We start from the raw sequence: 6419 nt of genomic DNA on the forward strand, positions 1-6419 counted from the left end.
CGTATAATGTTAATGTGTCTCGTTAAATAATTTCAATCGGGACATAAACATATTACGAAATAGAAGCTCCTATAATATCCTATAAATTCGAAATCATAATATTACAGAACAGGGCAGAGATGTAGCTCAGTGGTAGAGTGTTCAGATGAAGTGTGATGGGTTGCATGATGAATGGACTCCATTCTCACATCCTAATTCTCCTATGGCTGGTGCATAACAGGCCGTAGTATGTACTGTTGTAGCTACAGGAAAGTGCATATAAAAGAGCCCTTGCTGCTTTAGTGGTAAAAGTAGCCATTGTTGTGGCAGCAGCTTTTCTCTGTCAACCGAAAGCCAAAATAATAAAATAGCCATTTTTTTTAAATGTGCTGAGGAGGTGTTAACAAAATATTCACCTTTTCTACCCTTGGCATCAGTTTGTGTTTCATCTGGCCATGTCACACTACCCATACGTTCCACACCAGATACTGACTCTGAGTGAGTGATCCGCAAGGCTCAATGGGTAGGTGTAAACCACTTACACCGACCAGTGATCCATAACTGGTTCAACAAAGGCCATGGTTTGTGCTATCCTGCCTGTGGAAAGAGTAGCCTATGTGGAGACGGCGGGTTTCCTCTAAAAAAACCAGTATCAGAATGACCATATGTTTAACGTCCAATAGCCGATGATAAGATAAAAAAAATCAATGTGCTCTAGTGTCGTTTTTATTTTTTTTGCTAAAGTTTTTAGGTTGAAATATTCCTTACAATTTCGAATTTGCTCTCCAAAATAACATTGAATAAAGTAATAAATATATATTTTTTTTCTTTCTTTTTAAAGGAGTCCCTATAATGTGCTTGAATAGAAAGAGATTTCTTACAGTCGTCTGCAATAAGTCAAATTAAAATCGCCTATGTAGTTGCACTTTGTTTACCATTCAACCTCTCAAGTCACTTGATCTATTATTTGACACGTATGCTTTGTTCCATTTTGACATAGCCAGGATTTCATATTATATTGGGGCCGTGGAGGGCACGCTGTCTAAGAGTTATATCCTTAGCCCAAAAAGTTTAGCAATTTTGTAAATATGCTTAAATAAAAGAAAACTTGTGACTTACAAAATAAAATTAGACACTGGATTTAACTGAGGCATCATTTGTAACGGGACATTGTCAGTAACATGTCTGAGCACCTTGGGCATTGACAGTGGTACAACGTCGCCTCATGCACTGAACGTGACCGATGTGACGGTGGTAGCGTCAGGGTGTGGGCAGGAATTCGTGACATTGGACAAAACATCATTTTCATCATTACTGGGAATCTGAATGCTTTGTATTACAGTGACGAAATCATCACATAGTCGTCATTCCGTTCACGTAGCAGCATCCAAGCATTTTGTTTTAACAGGGCAATGCACGCCAGCATTTTAGCCAGACGAACGACTGGACTTTTTCAGAGGAACAACATTGAGTCACTAAACTGGGCTGCAAGGTCGCCCCATTTGTTCATGACTGTGCAGGTATGGGATTTGTTGGGTCGTAGGGTGCGCGAGAACCACACGCAGATTCACAACGTCCATAACCTTAAACATGCTTTAACTCGTGAATGGAACTATCACTATACCAGAGATCCACCCTCTCAGAAGCATGAGCCGACGTACCGCTGTCAACATGCAAACACCCAATGTGCTCAAATGTCTGTGTATTGACCCTCGAGCATCATTTAACGACGTGACAGTCACACACTTCATTTTGTATTGAAAATATCCTGTTACTTACACCGACAAATAATGTCTCAATTAGTAGATTTACCAAATTGCTAAACTTTTTAGGCTAAGTATATTATGGGGCTGCAGGCAAATATAAACGGTCGTTGGGGAATGAGGTATTTGGGGGATCTTGCCCTTCCTCTGGCTACCCTGCCCTTCCTCTGGCTACCCTGCCCTTCCTCTGGCTACCCTGCCCTTCCTCTGGCTACCCTTTTAGTATTGCTGTTTCTGTTTTACTTCTCCGCTCTCTCTGGTTAGGTTAGTTTAGGTTAGGTTGCCTCTGTGAGAAGATATTTTATTTAACCGCCAGTTGGCTTGTAACTGCGTTGTGAGTCTTCCCAAGCTGCCATAAAGCTTCACCCTCTAACATATGTCATGCATGGCAACCTTTCTTAATTATGGTACTGTATCACTATAACATCATGGTAATTTGAGCTCTCAAATGCAGTTGCTGACTGAATAAGCGAACTGGGCCCGTGCTTATAAACATTTTAATCGGTTATTTCAATTCCAACCACCATAGCCTGCACTAGGGACTGCGATGTTATGTACCCACAAACGCCCATATTATGTCATTGTTAGTATATAGCATGTTGGTAAGCTGTTTTCGCACTGACAAAATGGCAAGGTATGGACGTTCAGGGTGTGGTGGTGTAACCTGTGTCCAACATCAGTGCATTTTGTATCCTCTGTTTTAACAGTACAGGCTACCGAAATACAGGATTTCTAATTATAAATCAGTCATTTGTTTATTAAAATATACACGACAAAGGTTACACGAAGCTTTACTTTTGTTTGTCGAGGAAGAAGTCAAGTGTTTAAAAACACTGCAATCTGCATAAAAAGGTTATTAGTCCAATTGGAGGGGACTAGGTTTCAACACCGTCCGTCCGTCCGCCCGTCTGTCCCACATTTAATTTTCCATGTTGTCTTTTTTAGAATATCTTGAGCTATTGAGCTGAAATTTTGTATATAGCTTTATCATGTACTGTTACAGATCAAGTTTAACTTTTATGGACATTTACCCATTTTTGACGGAGATATGGCCCTTGAACTTAGGCGATGTGGAAATTTGTTTTCCGGATTATTTGTTTCTTCAGAAGGCTTTGAGATATAGCTTTATCATGTACTATTACAGATCAAGTTTAACGTTCATGGCAATTTACCCATTTTTGACATAGTTGGAGATATGAATTTTTTTTCTGGGCTTTTGTTTTGCAATGCCTGAAGATAATGAGGTGAAATTTAGAAAATTTGCATATAGGTTTATCATGTACTGTGATTTACCCACTTTTCATAGAGGTTTGTCTCTTGATTTTAAGAGATACAAAAAAAAATGTGTGAGGTAGAAGACATGTATTGCTTTAGCAGTACTTTCAAAACACTTGTTTACCATTTAAGTATCCTATTTTAATTGGTTTTGTTATTACAGGATTCTATCTCGATGTATTCACTTTTCGAATATTTCACCAGAGGATTACTTTCCCTGATTAAGGAGCATAATTATATATCCTGGTCGCTGCAGATATCATATTCCCCATCATGTCAACTTTCTCGATCCGTTAGACTGTCTGTCACTGTTCCCACAAAAACTGCTTTTGGTCTGCGAAGACCTGCTGAGTGAAGGAAGGCAATGTTTTATTTAACGACGCACCCAACACATTTTATTTACGGTTATATGATTAAGGACCACACCAGTGCCATACGACTGGTATATCAAAGGCCGTGATATGTGTTGTTCTGGCTGTGGTAAAGTGCCTATAAAAGATCCCTTGCTGCTAATGGAACAATGTGGCTTTCATCTAAGACTATATAGCTGATGATTAATAAATAATTGTGCTCTAGTGGTGTCGTTAAACAGAACAACCTAACTTTATTACGATATTCAGATTGTTTGAAACAATAATAGTATAAGAGAGGGAGAAAAAAGGTTTCGCTGAATTTTTAGAAAAGCGCCAGGACATTAAATCCTATTTCATCAACTCGTATTACAATGAAGAAAAAATATATGTTACTATTGAAATGATCGTCTATTTCTGTATTACTATATGACTGTTTGGGCGGCTTTTCAGAGGAACCGTATACATTAATGTTTACTTCATTAAGCCTACCTGTTCACCATGAATGTTTACTCTGGAATGACAAACTCAGAGACTGGTCAGAGAAGAATATGGCTGTAACTGGAGGCTTTGTGTAACGTGTTGAATAAGAAGCCAGAAACCCAACTTAATGGACAAACATAGTTGTGCCGCTGGTAGCTAAGTAATCCCATGTTTGGAAGTTGAAGTGCTTTTTAATAATCTGAATGTTGTTTTCTCTACTTAGCTGCTCGACCTTTTTAAATATCGTGTTTCTGTTTTTAATTATTTTCATATGACACAGGGGCACTGGTAATACAAATGTTTTGCGCGCACCACGGGCGTGGCTGAACCTCTTATTAATTGTGGATACTGGCATGTAGAAAATTTGTTAGGTTGTTTTAAGGAATATCAGTTGCGTTATAATGTTGTATCTTGACATGCAGCGGATTGCAATTAGGTTGGTTTTACAAGGTTGTTTCTTACTTCGTCTCCAATATGAATAAAACATATATATCGTTATTCCTTTGAGTGTTTTGTATATTGATGAAACACGCATACGTATGGATACATAAAAGTGCAAAATTAAAGTGTCCTGTGAAAGAGGAGCCAAAATGGCGAGGTCGATTTACAACCAAGTGGTGAGTTTGCTGAAGAAGCCGAGTGGAGAGAGAAATCCGAGAGAGATTGAAATCGTTCAAGAATGGCTCAAGAAGAAAAGTCCTGTCCTGAACGGCACCTTACCAGGTAATGGGTTAACTAATTACCAGTGGTGGAAATGGAGTTTAGTGTTGTTTTGTTTAACGACACCAGTAGAGCACATCGATTTATTAATTATTGGTAATTGGATGTCAAACATTGTGTAATTTTGAAATATAGTCGGAGAGAAAACCCGCTACATTTTTTTCCATTAGTAGCAAGAGATCTTTTATATACACCATCCCACAGATATGATGGCACATACCACGGCCTTTGATATACCAGTGTGGAAGTGGAGTTATACGTGCAGTGTACTCAGTTTTTTACTTTTTACTTTTTCTCGTTTTTCTTCTTTTTCAATTACCAACTAGTGTGTACCCTCTTTATATATCGAACAACAAGACCAATGGCGTATTCAAGTTCATGCGTACACAAACTTGAGTCCAAAGGATGTTTTTTTCAAGGTCGTCACTTCTCATAGGTGTGCTGTGACAAATATCGACCTGTAGACCGAGTTCAGTGGATATTTGTTTAGACTGTTGTGTTGGCAGACAATCGTAAATTACTATCAAAACTGTGATGGTATCGGAACCAATTTCCATCAATGATGACCATTTACCAACGTCCTTACAATATTGCTTGCTTCGTGTTTTCATGGCATTATTATTTCATTGAAATTGTGGCAGGGATGTTCATTTTAGACATGTAATGTACCAGTCTTTTGATTGACATCACGAGAACGGCTGATTCACTGAGTGATAGATGAAGACATTTTACAGCGTGGTGTACTTGTAAACACACAATTTTGCTGACAGCGTCTTCACGAACGATTACGGCATTGCTTGTATACGGTACATTAAACTATTCCTTTTCAATAAAAGATAATTTGCTATACCATTTAGAAATCAGTCCAAGTTAATATACAATATAAGCATTGGTTGGATACCAAATGTTTAGACAATATTTGTGTTTAACGACCGGTATACCAAAGGCTATGGTATGTACTGTCCTGGGAAAGTGCATATGTAAGACCTACGATACTATTGTTCAGGAATAATATGTTAATTTGTTCTGTTGTAGATAGCCAATACATGGTGAATTTCATAAATGAGTGTTTAGGCTATTAGAATGTTCTAGAAATTACAAAATCGATATCAAAATGCAGTTTAGATACCGGGTCGGGTGCAGGTAGATTGAAAAATCATTTACCGCACTGGCAACATAAAAGAATAATTACTTGTTTGGATAACATGAAAATAGTGCCACTTCACATCCCGGCAATTAATCACTGGCATTGATTACAATGCAGCGATCGTACGTCAATCTTGAAACACGCGTTCTTTCCCACAGTCCTGTTACGCCGATACTTCCCGCTGTGCTAACGGTGTGCAGTGTATTACGTACATACGTATTATACCTCTGTAATAGCAAGTTGATGTAATATGTGTCAAGTAGCACGAAGTTAGATGGTAATGATATTGTTGGTGATATTAGTGACAATGATGGTGATAATAATTACGACGTAATGGTTTTGATGATGATATGCATTATAAACGTTGACGTAACCGTTCTTAGTTTTTAATACACACACACACACACATAGGCAGACACATAGACAGACACATAGACAGCCAGTCACACGCATAGACACACTGACACACATACACGTACACCAGACACGCATACACACATGGACGGGTGCATACATGCATTCATTCATTCATTCATACATACATATATACATACTTACATACACATACATAATAATATACATATAAATATGATTACAGACCGACAGACTGACAGTCAGACAGACATAAGGAGTGAACACGTGGTTTGTAGGCCCCACGTATACATATCGTCAGACAGACATAAGGAGTGAACACGTGGTTTG

Source organism: Gigantopelta aegis, chromosome 4, assembly GCF_016097555.1.
Source record: "Gigantopelta aegis isolate Gae_Host chromosome 4, Gae_host_genome, whole genome shotgun sequence".
NCBI classification, from domain to species: Eukaryota; Metazoa; Mollusca; class Gastropoda; order Neomphalida; family Peltospiridae; genus Gigantopelta; species Gigantopelta aegis.